Raw genomic sequence first — 24943 nt, 5'->3', positions numbered from 1 at the left:
AAAAAAAAATTATTTATTAAAATAATAGTTATATATTTAAACAAAAAAGTTCATAGGAATACATAACAAAACAAAAAAGAGATCTTATAATTATGATAAAAATATACATACATTTATTCTAATATCAACAAATAAGCATTTTTAAAATGCTTAAATACTTTTTAATTCTAATTTTGATTACTTGTTTTAACCTACACAAGGTCTTCTGGTCAAATTGGATCCATTTTGAAATTAAAATTTAATTTTTTCTAAAAGTGAGTGGTTGATATTTCATGAGCTTTATTTAAATTCAAATGTCAACAACTACTTTAGTTTTTGGCAAAAAAATTAAAAAAAAAAAAAATTAAAATTTTACCCAAAAATAATCTCTTAGGAATAATTCACAGTTTGGAGTATATCGATTTTTTCTCATTTTATAAAGCTAGACATTGAAAATGATCAGTGTACGTTAGAGTGTCCCTTAGAATTAATTTTTAAATGTTGAAACGGAATTAAATGTTGAAACGGTACCCCCTGAAAACTTTCGTAATGACCAAAAATACCACAAAAAAAATTTAGCTTGTTCTAAGAAGGGCAACCCGTGCCGACTTTCGATTTAGTTTTGAGATGCATTTACAAGGGGAAAAAATGCATTTTTTTCGGTTTTGGAAAAATTTTGCCATTAAATAATTACTTTTGCAATTTACTTTAAAAGAATCGAAATGTGTACGTAATTGTCGTTCTAATCAGATCTAAAACATAAAAATTGGTTAAAAAATGTTAAAGTTATTAAAAAATCACCAGGTCATTAACGTGTCTCAGACCACTAGAACAAGAAATGTAGGAACAAAATTAACATATTTTGAGAAATATTAAAACAAAAGTTTATTCTTACTTTTTTATCTTCATAGGATACACATAACCTATTCGCAGGTACAACCAAAAAAAAATATTTTTTTAACGGCAGTTTCAAAACTCCAATTTAAAATTTTTAAAAATTTTTTTAAACAAATTTCAGATTTTTTTTTATCATCACATGGGTATTTACTTACAACATAATAGGGAATAAAAATGTGAAAAAATTATGTCAATACCTCCTATAGTTTTTCCGTAACTGCGATTTAAATTTTGAGATTTTCGAGAAAAACTAATTTTTTGGACATATTTTGGCGAATGAAATAAAATCTGTTCAGAATATCATATTCCAGGTAATTTTAAATATAGTCTGAAAGTTTTCCTAAAATCGGAAAACGTTAACCCTTAAATCGTGAAGGTCAAAGGCCAAATTTTTCAACATTTGGAATTTCTAATGGAAAGATAGCGAAATATTATATATTTTTGGACCGATTTTGATGAAACTTAAGAAAAATATAAAATGAAGTCTAGTATTTACAATAATAGTACAAAAATGGAAATTAACCCTTAAGAATACTTGGAGTCAAAATGACTGTGTTATTCGTGATTTTAAAAGTTCAGGGTCATTTGGACCCCAAGTGCTCTTAAGGGTTAATTTCCAAAAATTTCAAAAAATTTAATTCTAAGGGACACTCTTATGTACGTGTAGGGCATATAGTTAACAAAGCATTGGGTAAGTTTTCAAGCTATCCAGGTCGATAGTGACATTTGTCTAAATATAAGAGTCTTCTAAAATAGTTGGAGTATTTGTTTTAAAAAAGTTTTTTAGAAAAAATCGGCTCTTCCATATTCAGTTTCTTCTTCGAAATGTGAGCAAAAAATTCGAAATTGACTTAAACAATTATGTGATTATTAATTTATTTGCTTGAGTTTTTTCTAGTTAAATCTACCTCTACCTCTTAATGATAAAGTTATAAAAAGGACTTTAAAAAAAATGCAAATAATCAAACATTCATTACAACAAAGCCATAAGTACAAACATATTTCTTTTATCTTTCATTACCCATAAAAGCATTTCAATTTATTTATATTCCATTTTAAAAATTAATCTCTTTCTAGATTTTCTTTTCATATCCTATTCCAAATAATAACTACATGTAATTGAAAAACAGCACACTACATTTGCTTTTCTATATAAAAATAATATTCTAATACATTTTTCATACAACTAATTTCGATTTAAACAACAATAAAGACACAAATGCAAAATCAATAAATTTAAATTGACCCACATTGTGCTGGTAAGTTTCCTGAGATTCTCCATGAATAAATTTTCTACTTCATTGTCTCAATTGCAGGCTGTGAAGCTGTTTGCTGGTGCATCTTATCCTATGTATGAAAGTATGTTATCGTTTGGAAAAATATTACATGTCGAATTACTGGGGGTTTTATTTTCTTTTATTACTTGGAAAAATATAAATAGTTATTTATGTATTTCTAGGTAAATATATGTAGACAATACATGTGTTTTATGGGATGTATTGTGTGCAAATAAAAGTATATTTAGATTGTTCATTTAGTTTTTCTTTGTAAAGGACTCAGCAAGACAACATAGTGTACAGAAATATTTCATGCTCTTGCATATTGCTATGCCAACTCAAATAAAACAAGTAAGAAAGTATGGTCGGTCAAGCCCGTCCATATAAAACCCTACACTAAGTAAAAGAGCAAAAACATTTTTCTTTTAAAATTTCAACAATTTATATTTTTGAGTGATTTTCGGAAGTGAACCTTATATGGGGGCTATGACCAATTATGGACTGATGAAATTAGGTCGTGATGATGAAATTAGGTCGTGTGATTTGTGTCTATATGAAAGTTTACTATGTTGAATTTTGTGAGTATACCAATATTTTTAAGCGATTTATGCACGTTAAAGTGATTTTCGGAAGCGGTTCTATATGGGAGCTATGACTAATTATGGACCGATCGTAACAAAATTTGGTGACATGAATTTTGTATATATAAAACTTATTTGGAGTGCAATTTGTGGAGATACATTTATAAATTAAACATTTATGACCGATAAAGTCCAATTTCGGAAGGACATTTGTATGGGGGCTAGGTGAAATAATAGACCGATTTCAGCCAGTTTCAATAGGCTTGGTCCTTGAGCCGAAAAAATAATATGTCCCGAATTTCATCGAAATATCTCCAAAATTGCGACCTGTACTCTGCGCACAAAGTTTACATGGACAGCCAGCCGACCAGACGGACGGATGGACATCGTTTAATCGACTCAGAAAGTGATTCTAAGTCGATCGGTATACTATAAGGTGGGTGTTAGACTAATATTGTTGGGCGTTACAAACATCTGCACAAACGCATAATACTCTCCCCACTATGGTGGTGTAGGGTATAATTATGTTAAAAAATTGGTAACCAAACTTGTAGGCTGCGTCGTGATGTCGAGCATGTTTTAAGAGTATGACATGGCTTGACAATGTTTGGTTTGTTTGTCGCCATGTTAAATAGTTTAACATGCTTGTTGCATTATTTGTCAGCAATGTCTGACCACTTGGCTGATTCCAATTTACATATTTTGGGTCATATGACACGTATATGCTCTCTTTAGTGCAGAAAGAAGTCAATTGGTTACTTTATATATCCCAGGTAATCTAGCGTGCAGACAATTGCCACTTAAGTGTCTCTAAGTAATATAGAGTGTAGTCACTGTAAACGTTTATTTTGTGCTGAGCTTTAGAAAGTAGTTACTTTATCCACAAGATGTCGGAGGAAGGTTTGTTTACAAGCAATCGGTTATTGGACTAACGAGGAGATGTCTCTTCAACTGGTTATTTTAGGCCTAATAAGCACCGGTACATGCTAAAATAACTATTTATGTAGCTACTCAAGTAAACAGTTAGGTAGCTAGTATATTAAGTGAGCATATGTTATCGGTATGTGAATCCAAAGTGTTGACTACATTAGACCACGTGTTAATATAACTTGCCACGTAGCTAGTTGTAACTCTAAATGATAGGTAGTTAGGGACAGTCTCCTAGAACTGCACAAAGAACAAAATTTAACGGCTACGTTCTCGAAGCCTTCACGCAGAGAAAAAATATAATTGGGCATGGTTACTGTAACCATTTAAATAGTGTTACAAGTTTTTTAACCATATTATAGTCACAGTAACCATTTACATGATTGTGGTAACCATAATATGGTTAATTTACGATTCACATGATTGTATCAACCATATATATGGTTACAGTAAGCAAATATATGTTTGTGGCAACCATATTTATGATGAATAATTTTATCATATATTGTTCTCAGATTATTATAACCATTAAGCTGAGAGCACCATAATATGATAAGTCCTTCATCATATGAATGGTTGTCACAAACATATATTTGTTTACTGTAACTATATATATGGTTGATACAATCATGTGAATCGTAAATTAATCATATTATGGTTACCACAATCATGTAAATGGTTACTATGACTATAATATGGTTAAAAAACTTGTAACAATATTGAAATGGTTACAGTAACCATGCCCAACTATATTTTTTCTCTGCGTGTTGTTAAATTCGCCAAATGCTACAGTTTCTCTGTTTTCTTATTCATAATTTGATTATTTCATTAAATCCTAAACCTTAACAAAATGTCCGCTCCTGCTCAAGATATTTAACTCATTATTACATACAGCTGATAGCTGTCATATTTTGATATGTAACTAATTCACAGACATATGGATGTGTGTTTGAATACATCATTTCTTATTTTCTAATGCGATACACATGTCCCCCGTATGAATTCTTGGGCGAAAGACAAATAGCCCTTAATTTATTAAGAACGAAAGTGCGACTAGACAATTTGGTTTCCATTTCAGCTAACACGAATTCAACCCCATTTAAATTTAAATTTGTTTTACGTTGTTTGTTGTTAAACATACAATTTTACATTAAACAATAGAATGTAAGAAATAAATAATTAATATTATTATTAATAAGGCCACACATTCAGACACAAGATAATAAATTACAAATTCATACTTGTATTTTGTTAGATGTTAGAAAATGTATGAGTGTTTACAAACAAACAAAAGTACAAAGCGGGAAAAGGATCCAGTATAGAGGCCTTCCTAAAGGCCTAAATTTTCAGACACAAGAACAAGCAGCCGCATTCCGAAATCGTTTAAATTTTACACAGCATGTCAATGGGAGCCAATGCCTTACATAATGTTTCTGTTACAGCGCTTAGATAAGGCATATTAGAAGATCTTCCATTGAAGGCCTGTAAGGAGACCTGCAGCGTAATTTCTTCCAGAATGTCTACATAAGACCTTCTATTATTGGATGTATGACTTAAAAATGCTGAATTTTTTAAAATTTTTAGCTTTTATGTTGAAACATTTGTACAATATAAATTTATTCAAAGTATTAGCCATTGTTAGCTATGAACTTTTCCTATCTTTCTGGCAACATATGAATTCCCAGCCAAAACAACTGTTCATCTTTTGAGGGCAAGAACGAATCAAGCCAAAATCGGAAACTCTGTTCCAAAGTGAAGCGTAGACTGAAAATTTCCCAACCACTTCATTCTAAATAGTTTTTAAGAGCTAGTGCAACATGTGGCCGAGCGTTGCCATGATAGAATATGACTGTTTAATGTCTGGGCGTTTTTCGGTCAATGGTCGCTTCAAACGAATCAGTTGCGTTCGGTACAGGTCTGACTGCAGCATCTTATAATAGATAGGACCCTGTTGCTCCCTCCAAATACAGAGAATTACCTTGGGCTTTGGTGTCGATTCGGCTGGTTCGCCGGGCTTCACATGATCTCTTATGCTTCGGGTTATCGTAATGGATCAAACTTTTTTAGCTGGCCTGGAGCAAATTTTTTCTTCCGTTTCAAAATCACCACTTCCGAACCTCACAAACAATACCTCGCAAGTTGAAACCGATGAAACACATTCACCATAAGCTTCGGTGACCAATCAGTGTGCTTCAGCGGCACTTTTTTTTAAAAAAATTAAGATGTAAAGCAAAACTTCCCGCATATGACGATTTGTTGGTGCAAAAGTCGACATTATCGAAGCAAAAAAGCTGTTGTTTACACTATAATGTTCAATAACTAAGTGGGAATAATTAACAGATGGGAATAAATAACAGATACAAAAACCATGTACAAAAGATACTCCATCTATTGTAAATCCCGCATTTTTAAGTCATACACCCAATAGAAAAACTCAAAATAAAAGCCTACTTGAAGGTCTGCTGAACCAAGGGAAAATATTCTTAATGAATTCAGCATAAAACCTAAATAATGGACTTTAAAGTATAAGGTGTGAAGTTTTATATATAAAAAAACTACTTCATACGAACTTAGCAACATCAGATACTATAAAAGACAAAAGTTTTTACAAGATTTGGTACCATTTTCTGATATAATGTAACGGTATATAATAAAGAGATCAAAAACAAAAATTATTATAAAGCAACAAACTATAGGAATAGTTGAATAATTGTTTGAATTATAAACAAGTTTTTTTACAACCTGATTTTGCAATGAAATTTTAATATCTATGAAAGTTTTTAGAAGGAGAAGCAAAACCCTTCTAGAACATTTTCTGAGAGAAGGCAGAGAGTAATAAGTATCGGATCTTTTAGAATGTGTAAATAGTAGGGTATTCAATTAATCGGGTTTCTGGTTTAATCGGTTAATCGAGCAAATAATTAATCGAGGATTTATTCGGTTAATAATCGGTTAATCTATTTTCATTTTAAATTTGAAATACAACAACAAATTTTGTGTACAAAAACATAAAAAAACAGCAAATAAGGTATTTGAGATAATTTTTGTAAACATATCGCCTATTTGCTGCAACAACGTCCTAACTTAAAATCCATGTTTTCTCGTATATTTGATAAGTAAAAATTTGGGTTAAATACAGATTAGAAAGATATTAAACATCTACTATTTATATTCCTGAAATCGCATGATTTGTTGAAAATTTATTTAAGAAATAGTAAAATGTCATAAAATATTCAAAGACGTTTTTCTCGAAACGACTTTTTTGAATTATGACGTTGTTGCAGCAAATAAGCGATGTGTGAGTTTTTTTAGGGTTTTAGTGAGATCTTCTGAAATAATATTTTATAAAAAGAATATAATTTAAACGATTTTTTTCTTTAGATTTAATAAAACTTTTCTTGGAAAAACACTCTCTCGCTGATTGTATATGTTGGAGAAATCAAAAGCATGATAAAGAATATTCCTTTTTGGATTGTTTTAGATTTTGATTAATTTAGTTTCGTTTCGTTTAGTTAAGATAAAAGACTAATTTCCAAAAAATTCGTCTATACATGTAAATACAAACAAATTTTCAAAGACATGTAAATTAAATATGTCAGTTGTTATACATACTCACTAATCATGTTTATTGGATGTTCAAAAATATCTAATTTTAATTTGAAATTTGTATTTGAACTGCATTATTGAAATTTAAAGTGCAAAAAAAAGGAATTTCGGTTAATCGGTTAATCGACACAAATTAATCGGTTTATTTGTTATTTGAAAATCGGCAATTTTAAATTATTCGAACAGTTAACAGTCTAAAATTAATCGGTTAACCGATTAACGGTTAATCGATTGAATACTCTAGTAAATAGGTCTTTTAGAAGGCCTGCAAAGCGCAGCCCTAGCAATTTTCCTCACTGGGAAGGAAAAACAATAAAATACAACTGCTACTACTGATGTTCACGCTACAACAAATATTATTTTTTGCTTCTGTGATGTTACAAGTTGTAAAGACAGACAGACATGCTTGAATGTCAGTAATGGCAAAATATTAGGTTGGCACTAATTTCAATACCTCAAAAATGCAGTAAAAGATAATTGTGTAGGTAAGGTTGCAGCCACAGAACTAGCTACGTGAATAGATCCATTGGGAGTATAGACTGATTGTGTAACAGGAACCTGTTACATAGAAATTTAATAATAATAAGCTAAGCTACCTTTACCGAAATAATCCAAATTAGCGTTTCGATAGCCACATCACATTACAAATTCTTACAAATCTCCACATCCCTATTGTAGACACATGCCTCGTTTAGAAACAGACACGAATATTCTTGTAATAAATATTCAATTCGCTAAAGGAAGCAAATATTATTCATATTTATTTATATTTTATGAATCGTAAGAAAATGTTGAAATGAAAATGATTTTCTTTTGTTTTTTTTTTTGCTCATTTATTACTTTCTTTTCTTTGTAAAATACAAACACACTTAAACACTAACATAGAGATATAAACAAACAGATATGTATACAACAATGAAAACAATATTTATTAAAATAAATGAGTAAGGAAAAGTGGAGCAAGGCTAATCACAGTTTAAACAAAAAAGATAAAAATTCTATCTCATTCTTTTAAAAATACATATTCATATACAGCCCAATTATGAATAAAAATTACCTGGGAGTTTTTCTCATTTTTCCTATTCAAATTCAATGGGAAAAAACACCCGGAGAACAATCTCCCGTGGAATTTTTTATTCATAATTGGACTGATAGTTATTGCAATATTCCTAAAAACTGTGAACACCTTCATTTTGGTTTGAACATTATTATAATTTTAAATATTGTACAAAAATATCTCAGATGAAACCTCTTTTAATAATATGCAAAAAAGGAAGATGGCTGGTTTAAAAATTTTGGTAAAAGATAAGAGCCTGTTCTATATGAGGAATTTAAAAACAATTTAAAAAAAATTTCTGATATACCTCAAAAAAAAAACTTTAAAATTTACCAGAGTTTTATCATAAATTTTTAAATTTATCAAAAATATTTGAACAATTTTGTATTGAAACTCAGTGACACAACAAACAAGTAAGTAGTATATTCAGTCAAGCTCGACCATATAATATCCTGCACTGATTATATGACCAAATAATTTTTCTTTCAATAATTTTTTCTCATCAGGAAGTGGGTCTGATATGGGAGCAATGACCAGTTATTGACCGATCGCTATGAAATTAGTTCGCGAATATTCGTAAATTCTTTCTATATGAAACTTATTTCTGGTTAGCAACAGTTTTAAAAGATTTATGCTTGGTAGGGCATCGCGTAACAGCAGACGTCATATCAACAGATGTAGATAAAATACGAGCTGTATTTCATCTACCTCTGTTGTAGCTGCACCACCGATGATTTGTACCAAATTTTTCCAGTGTAGCCCTAAGCTTATATGAGCTAACCAAGGAGTCGCGACCATTCCAGTGGAGTGAAACACAGGAACAGGCATTCCATCAGTTGAAGAAACTGTTGTGTATGGCACCAACTTTGGCATTTCTCATTCCTGAAGCGAATTTTATTCTAGATTGTGATGCGAGAGGATACAGAATAGCAGATGTGGTCACCTTGGTGTAACGAAAACCCTAGACAAGTAAAAACAACGTTTTTGTTTGGGTAGCCAACTGTTAACAATAAAAATAAGTGGTGGGCAACTTCAGCAGCACAACTCGGGTGCCCCATTTGACCGGATTACATTACATGTAGCTGTTATATTTCCTGTCAGCGATGCCGGAAACCGTCATGTTCTAGTGGTTATGGATTATTTCCGCTAGGACGGTTCCGGTGCCGATATGGAGCTCCGTTCGAGTTATACTCTGACCAGGGTAGAAATTATTAATCTGCCATGTTCAAAGTGTTTAACCCTTAAATGCATATTGTTGCCAATTGTCTACATTCCAGTTCCACTTAATTTTAGTCGAATATAAGCTTGATACTAATTCAGATTCTCCTTCAGCAAAATCAAATGGAGTACGATAAGTCTCAGCTAAAGCAATTCTAAATCAAATTATAGCTATAGGAAATATAACAAATAAAAATCAAATAAATATTTGATACTTTATAGAAAAATAAATGCATTTAAGGGTTAATCTGCAGTGTTCAAATTTCTGCTGGCATCTCATCAACTGTTCATGATTCCACCTCTCGAACACCTGCAAAAATTGTCTTTGGAACTGAGCTGAAATTGCCTAGCAATTTAGAATTCTGTATCTGCAATAAATAAAGACAATTAAAACTCTACCCAGGAGCAAAATGACCTAAACAAACTCCATGAAATCGTAAGAAGACTAAGCAAATGGCCAGTGACAAAATGAAAGCCAGATATGGTCTTTTCCTTATGAAAGGACTGTCTCCCAAACTACAAACCCAATGGGATGGACCATACTTGGTGATTAAGAAATTAAACGACATGATCTACAGAATTCAGAAACATAAGAAGCCCAGATCTAATATTAAGGTCGTACATCTAGAACGATTAGCTGCCTACGGGAAGAGTGAATCTGTACCTATTCGGTAAGACCAGACTTAAGTGGTGGATAGTATTACGAAATTGCACTATAAATTTGAATTTAATGGTCTGTAGCGAATGCTTGCAACACTCATCATGATTGTACAAATTTTAAGTGCTCGAAACTTCTACTTATCAACAATTTGGATAACACGCTGCTATTAACATTGTTTATAAGTATAACAACATTAACTGTTAAATATGCTAAAAGCTCTAGAAATCGAAAATTCTAGTTTTGGCCGTTAGATAATTCATGAAACTACTAGAATATGGCACTTTGTATATAAATAGTAACAGCAAGTCGCAGAGAGTTAGTGTATTGTAGGCGCTGTTAGACTTAACATTAACTGTATTGCCAGTGAGTTTTTAAAGTGTTTGTATTAAAAGAGTATTTTAAACTACTGATCGCTTTTATTTGCAATTAAAGTAATCCGGTTTAATTATTGTTTATCAGAAGCAATCAAATGATATCAATTCTATTTTGCAAAATATTAACTCAACCCAATTACCTGATACATTTCCAAATTCATTATTTTCTTTTCATAATTTTTAAAGTTAAAAGTATTCAACCCACCCTCGTTACCAAAAACTACTCCAAGAATCATATGTCTAAGTGACAAAATGAATGTATGATGATGAATACAAAATAGTTTAACTGCAAGTTAAAGTTGGATGGAAATTGTTGGGTTGAGGATGGTTCCCACTTTCTTTCGTTTTTTGTGTTGTGCCATACGGAAGTGTACACTGATGAATTTATGGATTGTTAAACTGAATTGTGTTGAACAATAAAAACTAAAATGATATGATTTTGTTCTTATTTTTCTGTACGTGTATGTGAGTCTCTAATTTTAGTGAATGTGAGAGTTTTTGTGCGTTTTGTTTGCATGAGTGGCATGCAACCAAACTAGCACTTGTGACAAATATTCAAACTTAAGGACATGTCACAAAGGATTTCCACAACAAATACATCTTTGTTTTGCAAGACTCCGGTATTTGTTAAATCCGTATTCATACAACAGATGCTACTTTTACACTTTGTTTGTGTGTGCAAAAAACTGGTGGCAACTAAAATAACAGTCATAGTAGTAGTTGTAGTTGTAGCAGCAACAAAAACAACTATAATAACTCTTCAACTGGTTAAAGAGATTTGTGTTTTTTTTTTTGGGGGGGTTCATGTGTATGTTGTGAAATGGAATTTATATCCTGGATTGCAAAAGGAGTGTTGCTTTCATTCATAGTTGATGTTTGTAAAAAATTATGATGATTATAAGGAAAATTATTATGTAAAAAAATGTAACAGTGGCGGTTACAGTAATATCACAATTAGTATAAAAGTGAATTAATATCAATCATCATAAGGCTGAAAATATTATGTGATGGAAAGGAAAGGATATTAGCCTTATAACTGCAAGCAATCATTAGCAAAAGATTTAAATTGCATTAGCTTCTGGACAGTACAAACAAAATTAAAAATAATGAAGTACTATATAAAAAGTATGTCAAATCAGCAAATACTGCAAAAATGCAATGTAATTAATTTGAGATTATATACAGTTGTTCAGGACATAAAAACCCAATACGACAATTTTCAAAATTCTACCAATTTAAAAACAAATTTATTATTTGGACTTCATCATTGCAAAAGAATTGAGTGAACAAATTTTGCAACTTCTCATAAAAAGGGTGCAGTCGAGCAGTTGTAGAAGCATATTTTGGATAATAACCAAAAGAAAAAATATTATTTTAAATGATGGGGTTTTTTCTTCAACTGCACACAAGAGCACACAACTGGTGCTGACATAATTAAATAATTGTCTCCAACATTGACAGCTAAAATGGAAAGATAAACAAAATATTCCAGAAATCCCATAACGAACATTTGGTATTAAAAGCAGATCAAATGACATAATCATTGAAAAATAATATTTAATAGGGACATTTTCATTATGACTTTAAGCCATGACTTAAAACCATGGATTTTTTATGTACTGGCGATTTCTATTTTTCATGGCTTTTTGATATTCTGGTTTGAGTTCTTTACTTATTGGTTGTTGATGATGAGAAAAAAGGGAATTTTCGTAGGGGGTTTAAAAGCGAAACAAAAAAAGACATGACTTTAACCTTTATGTCAACGGCAACATACCTGGGTATGTTTTGCATTTTTAAAATGCTGTAGCTCTGAATTGGATAATCGTTAGTTTAGGATAGGACTAGTCTTTTGGAAGATAAAGCCCATTTACAAAGTTGCAGCGGGTCGAAATATATAGCGATATATTTGAATTTAAAAAGGCGATTTTTCGCTAGTATTTGGGAAAAATGTACTTTCTTTATTTTTAAGTTATCTAAAAATTTCAAAGATGATGTATTAAGAATTTATACTTTTTAAAAAGCTATCTTTACAATAAATATTTTAAATGAAAATAAATTTAAAAGTTGTTAATATGGAGGGGACCAGGTCCATTCAAATAACGCCTATTTTTTATGTAAAATTAAAATTTAGGGCAAAAATACTCAAATCGCATAGTCTATATCAAAATAAAGTAACCTATTTTAGATGACCAAATATGTTCTTAATTATTTTGTAAAGGCTTTCTATAACCCCTCTCCTGGTGTAGATATTATAGCAAAAAAACTAAAAAATCCCATTTTTGGGATTTTTCAAAACTTTTTTGGGAATTACGGGATTCCTGATTATAAATTTCACAATTTGGTTTTATTTTTCTATGTCTATTTAATAGAAAAGTCTATATAACTGTGAAATTTCATTAAAAACTATTAATACATTAAAAAATTATTTTAATTTGAAAAGCTTGTACCTTTGCAAAAACTCAATAAAAAGCATTTTTTGTCATATCTATACAACCACTTTTTTCAAAAAACAATGATTAAATGTAAGGTTAAAACTGGTTATCATAAAATTTTTTAACCTTTTGTTTATTTCTAACAAAATAAAAAAATATTAATACAGAAATTCCAACAAACGAGTTAGATATTATCATTTTTATGCTAACGGCAGTCATTCACCATACAAAACGTATGAGCATACCCAAGTATGTTGTTGTTCACGTGCGTAAAGCAGTTCTGCTGTTGACATAAAGGTTAAATCAACATGTGAAATTTTGAAATATAATTGGAAATTTCTGAAATTCAATTGGAATATTCTGAAGTGGAAGCTAATAGCTACATTATTCTATTTCTTTAATATATTATATTTCCATAATATGGTAAAGTTAATATTCACATGATAGTATCAACCATATATATGGTTACAGTAAACAAGTATATGATTGTGACAGCCATTTTTATGATGAATGAGAACAACATAATACATTGTTCTCAGATTATGATATCCATAAGCCGAAGATAGTTGTCACAAACATATACATGTTTACTGTATATATGGTTGATACAATCATGCGAATATTAACTTTACCATAGTAAAGCAGTAAACATGCACAACTATATTTTTTTTTCTGCATGTAGAGTCTCCAATACTTGTTCCATTTTTTGTCTCGTACGGAAAACCTTATTTATTGCTAACATATTGGATACAACTAATCAACAAAACCATTTGCACTAAATATAATGCTACAAATATATCATCGAATAATGTAAATAAGAAAAAAAAATCATATTTCATATTTAGTACAGATTTGATTTTAACCCGCCAATGGTGACGGAAATTTGACTTTGATCAATGGTGGCGCAGATCTCACGCACTTATAGTTCACTTTTTTTTTAATTTATGCTCTTGTCAGTAAAACAAATATATTTATTCAGTTTAAGCTTTTTCACTTCAATATTAAAATTCAACCAATTTTTTTAAAAACAATAACGCAGAATAAAGTTATTCGATTTTTTTAACACACCCGGTTTCACGGATATATAGGTTACCATTGGTGGGTTAAATAAACTGCTTTATAGATCACTGTACTTTGGAAATGCGAATTCTACTTCCCGCTTCAAACAAATGCTTTTGATTGCTTATGAAGAATATTTATTATTTCTAATACGTATACGTCCATGTCAATTAAATACATTAATTGCATACTTTTAGGAGCCTACCTAAAATGAGGTCACAATAACGTATGAGTAATATTGAATAAATGTACAGTTCATTTATGATCTACCATGACGAGAGTTCTCAAACCGGTTTTCAAATTATTAGTAAAACTTTTTTCCAATTCTCCAGGTTTTATTCGACAAAATTTGATATTTTCTTATTTTCTTTAAGATTTTATGCGAAAACATGTACGAAAATAAACGAAACTAAACTTTTGCTTTCGTCTTGTTTTGTTCTTTGCATTGAGTAAAACAAAAACATAAACAAGGAGAATGCTTGTGCCATTTTGTTTTGATGAGTGAAAAGCTAATTGTTTCGTTTGCTCTCTTTATCACTTGAAAATAAATTAAATCTTTTCTACAATGCAATTTTAACAGTTAATCCCACTTCAACTATAAGTGAAAGTGTTTTTTCTGTTTCTTTTTTAATAAGAAATTAACAAAGAAATCTTCCTTAAATCATTTAAATTGTTTTCTCTTCATGAAATATTATTTTAAAAAATACAACTAACTATTATTTATTATTTTTAAATTTAAACAACGTTTTGGAAATTTAGTTTTAAAACATTGTTTAAATTTAAATTTTTTATGAATATATAAATTTATGTATTAATATTATATTGACATATATCCTAAGATTTTAAATTATGTGTAATTTGTATGTCAAAAAGGTTGAATATATAAATTAATTTTGAAATGGCTAAAAATGAAGATTATGCGATCAAAAGATGGTTCATAAAAATTATCCTTTTTCGAATTATTCGAGAAAATATGAACAAAAAATATTAAAATATGAAAGCAAAAAATCTCAAGTTAATATCATTGAAATAAACATTTTTTTACAAAGAAAATTTTATAAAATTAAATTATATTTACAAAAATAAAATTTATAAAAAAAATAACTTTTATCCGTTCAAGTTAGACAAACCGACGGACAAGCTAGATCGTCTTTAGGTTTCATAATGATCCAATATATAAATTTGTTTTGGAATCTACAATCAATATTCGATAACTGGTTGTGGATAAAAATTTTATTTAAAGAGTCGACGTGCTAAATATTTATTTTGTAACACTTGTAAAGTATGCAAAAGCTTTTGGCTTAAAAAACTTACCCTTATCATAATCAATATTTTAAGGTCTCTCTATTTTGTTAATCTCTACTGTTCTTTTATACGAATTTCTTGTATCTCTCTGTTTTCTTTTGTTGCTTGATGTTAACTAGTGATCCAATTTTAGTGGCTGTTGGTGATATCATTTTAAAAACCTTATTCCAGTTACCATGGTTTGATTCGGTTTTTAGTTGGTGTCTGCTTTTGCTCTCCAACACCAATGATATGTTTGTGTTAAAATCACATTTTAGTCTGCATTATTTTGTGTTTTATACATTTAAGTATCTACAATAAATTTTGAAGCATCCTTTCAGCGTTTTACATTTGCTGGGGTAAAAGTGTGTGTTCACATTTTACTGCCAGTGTTATAAAAACATATAATCATACAAATAAATATGCGTACAAATAACACTAATATTTGTTATAAAAATTTTCGTTTGTTTGTTTTATTTTAACGGTTATATGTCACCATAATATGATGTTAAATTTTGTTTTAAGATTTCCTCACCCCAACAATTGTACATACACTCAACCCTTTCAAACCTAAAGCAACTGAAAAAAAAACAAGAAACTTTGTTTTCCTTGCTTTTCCTGTTCCAGTTTCAGTTTTATACAGCAAATATCGTTTATTATCCTTGAACAATAAATGATGTTAATATGTCATGTTATGAGTTGTACTACTTCTAACAAATAACAAGCTAACTAATACAAACACTCCACTATCACTACCACAACTACGTACTACCACATTCATACATACATATAATGTATGAGTAACATTATTTTGCATATAAGTTTTTGCTTTAAAATCCTTGTTTATTTTTGAATTTATTTCTTTTTGTTTTTTTTTTTTTTTGGAAAGAGAAAGGATGTTGTCTTTTTGTTTTCATTTCATTTGTTATTGGCAAAGTTTATTATTTGGATTATTACCTTCATCTATTAAAGGGGTAAAAATATGAGTAAAAATATACAATACATATGTGTATATGTTAGAAAACTTTTACTTTAACAGAGAGTATTTTATTTATTGTATGTGTTTCTATTTATTATTGTATGTGTTTCTTGGTGTGAATTTTATAGTATTTGTGTGATTAGTTTTAATAAACCGGAAGAGGAAGACATAACATTGACTCATAAATATTACATATAAAATTCAAGTGTATATTTAATAGTCGTATTAAAATAAGTAACAGTTTTTTCTATATAATCAAAATTTTATGTGATGGCATATATTTGTTATTATTGTTTATGTGTTAATGAAAATATTATTATTCTGTAGATAAGTGTTGCCAAATGTAACGGTTTTTGCGAGACTAATTTGAAATCAAAATTTTTTTCTAATTTTTTTAATTTTTAGCGAAAAAAATTTTATTTAAAAAAAAAAATCGGGGTATAAAATATGTTCTAGATTCTGACTCACTGTAGTTCCGCAATACCTTGGCCTTATATACGCCATTGCAAAGGTCTTTGAAATATCCAGATATAGATAAAAAATATGTCACAAATCGAGGTTGTCCTTTTATCACAGCCATTTGTGGGCCAATTTATTTATTTTAAATGTATAATTGTTAATCGACCTTTTCTTTAATTTTCATAGATAGTTATATAGTTTCCTATATACAGGCTTTCAAGCGAGCGGGGAAAATTTGCGTTATATTGCATATAATAACCCTAATAAAAATTTCAAAGTGTGTCGCGTTCGCTTTTTAAGATCATATTTTTTAAAAAACAAATGTTGAAATAATATGCATGTTTATTATATACTCAGATGGGCAAAACAAATGCCGACAATGCAGTATTTGGGAAACTAAACTAAAATGTAAAGAATAGTGCAATAAATCAGCTCAGAAGACGACATTAAGAGCTCGTAATTGAAAAGGTTACTCAAACGATAAATGATGCTAAAGATAAATATAAGTTTGATCCTTAAACAGAAAATGACTTATCAGTAGGCATAATAACACGGTGCTACGATGGAAAAAAACTTGGAAAACGACCTAGCGTAGGTTATAGGTCTTGCTGAGTACATTACAAATTGTGTCTAAAAATTTCAGTTACACAATCAAATTCAGAAGTTATTCTAAAAAAATCGTTTTCAGTGATGTTCGTCGACTTATCGTAGCTTAGTAAGTTTTTGTCCGACTTTTAATTATACCCTACACCACCATAGCGGGGAGGGTATTATGCGTTTGTACAGATGTTTGTAACGCAAAAAAATATTAGTCTAACACCCACCTTAAAGTATACCGATCGACTTAGAATCACTTTCTGAGTCGATTAAACGATGTACGTCCGTCCGTCTGGTTGGCTGGCTGGCTGTCCATGTATACTTTGTGCGCAGAGTACAGGTCGCAATTTTGAAGATAATTCTATCAAATTTGGTACATATTATTTTTTCGGCCCAAGGACCAAGCCTATTGAAACTGGCTGAAATCGGTCCATTATTTCACCTAACCCCCATACAAATGTCCTTCCGAAATTGGACTTTATCGGTCATAAATATTTAATTTATAAATGTATCTCCACAAATTGCGCTCCAAATAAGTTTTATATATTCCAAATTCGTAGCTCCCATATAGACCCGCTTCCGAAAATCACTTTAACGTGCATAAATCGCTTAAAAATGTTGGTATACATAGTAAACTGTCATATAGACATAAACCGCAAGACCTAATTTCATTATGATCGGTCCATAATTGGTCATAGCCCCCATATAAGGCCCACTTCCGAAAATCACTCAAAATATAAATTATTGAAATTTTAAAAGAAAAATGTTTTTGCTCTTTTACTTAGTGTAGCGTATTATATGGTCGGGCTGGACCGACCATACTTTCTTACTTGTTTTTTAACTGGTTTGGAAAGAAAACTAATTACGCTTTAAAATGGCGTGCAGTTTTTGATACATTGTAAGATAAGTTGTAAGTATAATTTTTGTTAAGAATATCCAAAAAAAAAAAATGAAAATTTATCAGCTTTTTTGTTTTAAGTAGCTTTTCATTGCTTATTCTGATATGAAAGTTTATAAAAATTTAACAGAAATGAATATAAACGATTAAAAATATTTTATTAAAATATTTAACAGGTTAAAGCTTCGGGTTTTTAATTTTCTACGACGGAGGTTCTTAGGACACTAACGTTACACGACAAAGCTTATCTGCCATCTTATGTTCATCCCATCTAGCTTGGTATCTATCTTTCATCACTTTTAAATATTGATGGAAACGAGCTCCTTGCTCTTATATGTTCGATCCAGGATTTCCAGTACTCTTGTCTAAATGACTGTGCAGATTGTGTACTTTTATGCTGCTATTATACCAAAGATTTTAAAAGGTAATTGAAAGATCTTTATCTAATTCCTCCTAATCTTCAGCCTTCTGATTTTTTAAGACATTTTTCACAACGGCAACAAAAGATATCCAAGCAGCTGATTCAAAATCACTCATTTTGTGGTTCATACAAAATACCAACTTTTAGTTTTTCTTTGGCTCCAATTTTTTTTCCTTATTTATTGACCTGTGTAATTAATTACTTCAAAGTCAAATGTTATTTAGTAACTTAATGTCAATTAAGGTTATACGATGCCATAAATTTTAGTATTTTATTTTTAATATTCATTACCACAAAATGCTTCCTTAAACTAGATTCCATGCAATCATTTCAACAATTGACATAAATCATCTTTAAAAACCAACAAAATATTTAAAAATTCTAATGACCAACAGGCCATTAAATTAGTTTTCGTGTACAAATTTTAACTGAAAAATTGCACAAATTGCTGGTAGAATATGAAATCAAATAGTTTGTCATGGCCTAAAATTTATGATTACTATCGTCGGTTTGGCACAAGAGCAAAAAAGCAAATAATAAACTGTATCATCTGACCGCCTTATATAACTAAATTAAACCATAATTTTTAGATAATTATTAACACACTGTACAGTGGTCTAGTGCTCTGTATATGAAAATTTAAAATTAAATAAAAATTCGTCAAAGATTTTAGTATAAATTACTTAGTGCCTCATTCTATAAAACGAAGTGTCCAGAAACATAAGAATACTGGGAAAATGGTTTGAAACTAGAATATTTTCCATACAAAATTTGTTCAACGTTTGTCGTTGCATTTTACAAAATTCTTCATACAAAGTTCTTACGTTCCAAAAAGTTTCGATTTATAGAATGATCTCATACTTCTGCTGATAGTTTTCTTTATGGAAAATTTAAAGTAATTAAATTGTCAGCTCACAGACCCCTTCATAGTTATTAACTCCCGGAGTCACTTATTGAAAGGTTAAAATTGTTTCACAGATTGATGCTAGCTCTTAAATAAATAAATTTTAATATAAAATTTTAAAATATTTTAGTTTTATTTGTAGTTTTCTTATAAAGGAAACGTTTTTTGTTCGACTGCAATGTGAAACCCGTTGTAAATTTGTATGCAAGCGTTAAACCAAATTAACATGTTCTAAAACACAATCACTGCTGAAATGTGTTTTAGTGTGTAAGCATGTGTGTGGTTTTTATTTGTATGATTTGTATTCAAAAGTTGAGTTTCCCATTGAAAATACTACACGTATGAAATTTTAAACATTTAATTAAACTGGTGTAAATTCACACACACAGAGCAAAGCACAGGCACAAATTCACAAGAACATAGAGTTAAGAACAAGATAATAGCAGAAGAACTAAATTTCTAAATATTTTAAATTTCAGGACAGAATATAATGATCATTTTTGAAATTTCAATCAAAACAATAAGATATAAGAAACAACAGAAAAAAAGAATTGATTGCAGGAAAAAAGACTTTGATTACAATATTTCTTAATTCGTAATTAAGCGTTTAATTGGAAAAGGGAGCTCAATATGTGATCACTTATACTTATATATGAAAAACTAAATATTTAATAAATTGCTAATAACTTTATAAATACACATTTAAATACAAAAATCTGTGATCACGAATATTTTCATTCAAAAATCTTATTTTTTAATGTAAAACGCAATATTTCTCAAATCGATAATAACTTTGTAAATAAGTGTATGCTAAAGTAAACTCAATCTGTGATCTTTCATCTTTTCTTTAAAAAATAATATTAATATTTTTTATGTAAAACTAAATATATCTTTAATCATTAATATCTTTTTAAATAAGCGTTTAAATGGAAAAAGAAGCTCAATCTGTGATCACTCATATTTTTATTTAAAAACAAGTAAGAAAGTATGGTCGGGCTTGACCGATATAATACCCTACACTAAGTGAAAGAGCAAAAACATTTTTCTTTTAAAATTTCAATAATTTATATTTTAAAGTGATTTTCGGAAGTGGGCCTTATATGGGGGCTATGACCAATTATGGACCAATCACCATGAAATTAGGTCGTGTGATTTATGTATATACGAAAGTTATTTCTGTTCTAAGAGATTTATGCACGTTAAAGTGATTTTCGGAAGCGGGTCTATATGGGAGCTATGACTAATTATGGACCGATCGTAACAAAATTTGTTGACATGAATTTTGTGTATATAAAACTTATTTGGTGCGCAATTTGTGGAGATACATTTATAAATTAAACATTTATGACCGATAAAGTCCAATTTTGGGAGGACATTTGTATGGGGGCTAGGTGAAATAATGGACCGATTTCAGCCAGTTTCAATAGGCTTGGTCCTTGAGCCAAAAAAATAATATGTTCCAAATTTCATCGAAATATCTTCAATTGCGACCTGTACTCTGCGCACAAAGTTTACATGGACAGCCAGCCAGCCAACCAGACGGATGGACGGACATCGTTTAATCGACTCTAAGTCGATCCGTATACTTTATGGTGGGTGCTAGACTAATAAAATTGATATTTCTTAAAACGGTAATATCTTCGTAAAAAAGCGTTTAAATGAAAAAATAGGGTCAATCTGAGATCACTCATATTTTCATTAAAAAATCCATATTTTTTATGAAAAACTCCATATTTCTAAAATCGTTAATATTTTTGTAAAAACGCATTTAAATTAAGGTAAGAGAACTAATTCGGCTGTATTGAATCTTATATACCCTTCACCAAATTATACTTTTAAATATTTTTTAGATAAACAAAATTTAAAAAAAATATATACAAATTGTTTATATAATTTTTTTAATTTTTTTCAAATTTTATTTTTAATTTTTAAAATTTTTTTTTTAAATTTATTAATTAAAAGAAATTCTTGAAAAAAAAAATTTTTTGGTAAAAAAAAAATTTGGGTTCAAAAATATTTTTCCAGATTTGAATGTCCAAACTATACTATAGCCTTATTTACATCGTTGCAATGGACTTTAAATATCTATAGATATCCATATTGTCTATATTAATCCAGTTATAGATCAAAAATAGTCCAAAAATCGAGGTTATCCCGGTTATATATCCTTATATCTCATCCAATTTTTGACCGATTTTCTCGATTTTAAATGTCAAGCGATCCGGGTGAATTCCCGATATATTGATGTATCAATCATGTTTGTAAGTTATTTGGGGGCTACGGAAAGTTGATTTCAACATACAGAGGGATAGACGGACATGGCTATATCAACTTCACTATCTATAACGATCCAGAATATTTGGGGGTGGCAAATGCAAAATGTAGAAATTACAAACGGAATGACAAACTTATATACACCCTTGCCACTCATGGTGAAGGGTATAAAAATAATATCATCAATCTGTGATCATTCATATATCTTACTAAAAATTTATATTTTCTGTAAAAAAACTCAATTGCTGAATTCTCAACAATTTGTATCGTGTATCTTGTATTAAATACAATTTTTGTTTATTAGTTTGTGAACACCCATTGTATATTGTATGAATGTTTTTGAAAGCGTAGTTTGTATAACAAGTAGACCGACTCTCATTTTTTTCAAATTACTCTCTCACATATACCCGTATATGTGTGCTCATATTTATTTATTTATAGCTGTAAACCAATACAACTTTTTAAAAACATACAAAATAAAAGTGTATAAGTGTATTTAATTTTTGTATGAAAAGTTCCAGCAACAAGCTTACACTATTGTATTTGATTTCAATAATACACTCGATACAATGATACAAGGGGTTTTGTGAATTCAGCAAATATTTCTTAAATCGTTAGTGATAAGTTATATTGTCATTCAAAAATCTAAATGTTCTATGAATCACTCAGTATTTCTCAAATCAATTATAACTTTGGAAATTCATATTTTTATTCAAAAATCAATATTTTTAATGAAAATCCTATATATTGGATATCAATATTTCTTACTTTTTTCATAAAATATGTTTTTCTATAAATTGACATAGACATACGAATATTTTATTATGAGCTCCCACCACGATATAGAAATTTATTGGAATTAAATTGAAAAAAAAGTACCAAAAAGGGGAAAATACATTCATTTTATTTGAAATTATTTAGCCAATTTTTTTAACATTGGTTCATGGATTAATATAAAAATTAACTAACCGAGCGTTATTTGGAACTATGGCACCAAGGTATATTGAGCCAAATCTGCGTAAACAGTAAACATTAACACAAATTGAAATGTTTTGAGTCATAGAGAATAGACATATAGCGGAAACTCTCCTGTCAAAGACCTAACTCAGTTGTCAGAAACATAAGTGGTGAGGATGTATTAGTAGAAAAAACTATGTGAAAACAAAAACAACACTCGTATGTGTAATTATTTTGAGTAATTTTATTGTTTGAGTTTTTTTCTAGTTTCCGCTCTATGGTTTGAGGCATGTCTGTAGCACAAACATTTTTCTAAATATGGAGTATTTTTTAAATTTCAAACTTTAAGAAGGAAAAGGTAAAGTGGCACTTTTCTCCTAGTGTCATTTTATGTATCTGAGTGATGTTGGGAATAGCGGATAATATTTAGGTACCAAAATATAAGAACGTTCTTCGAATGGTACTTTCTGAATTTTCTTTAATAATAATGAGTGAATAAAAGAATACAAGGGAGAGACTTTATGGTACCTTTTTCATTATTCGAATGGTAGTTTTTATATTTACTTCACCAATGAATTTACAAATATTATGTTAAGTTAAATAAACTTCATGGTACTTTTTCTTTATTCTAAAGAATTTTCTACAACAAAAGAATTAGATATGTATAAGTAATTAAGCATATATGGTCCTTTTTCTTTATTCTAATAGTAGTGTTTGTATTTCCTTCACCAACGAAACCAGAAACATGAAATAAAGTTTATATAGACGCAATCGAGTGGAAATCCTTTTTTTATTGTAATGATTCTGAATTTTATATAGTAATTGATCTAGAAAAATGAAATTAAGCATATTTAAAGGGCCTATTTTCTTATCTCAACTGTAAATACAATCTGTTGTAAGTTGGGTAATATGATGTTTACTATAAAGTTTAACACACACCCCCACACAATGAGTGAATGGTGGCATGGCTTACAATTGTCGAAAAATGTAATCAAAATTGTTAGGCAAATTACGAAATAATTTCATTGGAAAACCAACCTAAACTTACAACATGCGAATGCAAACACAAATACAGACACACACACACAAAACCCACACTCCCACACAAACATTTACATGCAGCATTATGTGTGTAAACACACACACACACATACAAATGAGTAATTTCTTGCAACAACGAAACCTTTAAATTTTTAAGCATGACGTGATGCAAATAAACGAATTTGCGTGTGCGACTGTGTGTTTTGAAAAACATTTCATATCCTGCAAACGACAATTATACGTTTTTTGTGTTTTTAATGTTTTTACCTAAAATTAAATGAAATTTGATGCAGCAGCAACAACAACAACAACCGTCGCAACAGGTATTTTGTAAGTTAATTTCTTTGTTTTTACAAACAAATCAGCAAGAGACTTTTGTTCTCACTGCGTATGAGTAATAATTATGACAAGTCAGCTAATTTTATTCATCATACATCGTGTATGCAAATTTAGATTAAATAAGGAAAATAAATGCATAAAAAAGTAAGTTTTATTTATTTATGAAAAAACTAAAGGAAATTATTTCATTTCGTGAATAGCTGTTTAAATAAGTCAAAATGCTAATTAACAATTTTGTGTTTACTAGCTGAAGTAATATAGGCGTCTTACTTTGAAATAAATGTAACAAATTTTTATGATGAATACTGGGGAAAATATACTTCATACTGAGTATATTCCATCAACATGTATTCAAACATTTGTTATTTTGTTTTATTAAATAATGTCTTAATTTTCCATCTTTTAAAAAATACCTCTTTAAAATACGCTGTTAAACCCAGATTTAACAAGTAAAATATTAGTTTTTATTGTTACTCATATACTAGAAGACGTTATTCCGAAGAAAGTTACCCAATTTCTGAATTACACAGGAGAGTTATGTATGGAATAGTATATAGGGAAAATAGATTCCACGGCTTTGCTAGAAGCTCCGCAGAAATTCGTGTAAAAAATAGTATTAGGTATGAAATATGTTTTTAGGGATATCTCAGGTATTTCATATTGTACCTGGAATTCATTGTTAAAAAAGAGTTGCAATCGGTTTATGTTTGTACTTATGTATT

Source organism: Calliphora vicina, chromosome 4 (assembly GCF_958450345.1).
Source record: "Calliphora vicina chromosome 4, idCalVici1.1, whole genome shotgun sequence".
Taxonomy (NCBI): domain Eukaryota; kingdom Metazoa; phylum Arthropoda; class Insecta; order Diptera; family Calliphoridae; genus Calliphora; species Calliphora vicina.
This window is presented reverse-complemented; position numbering follows the sequence as displayed.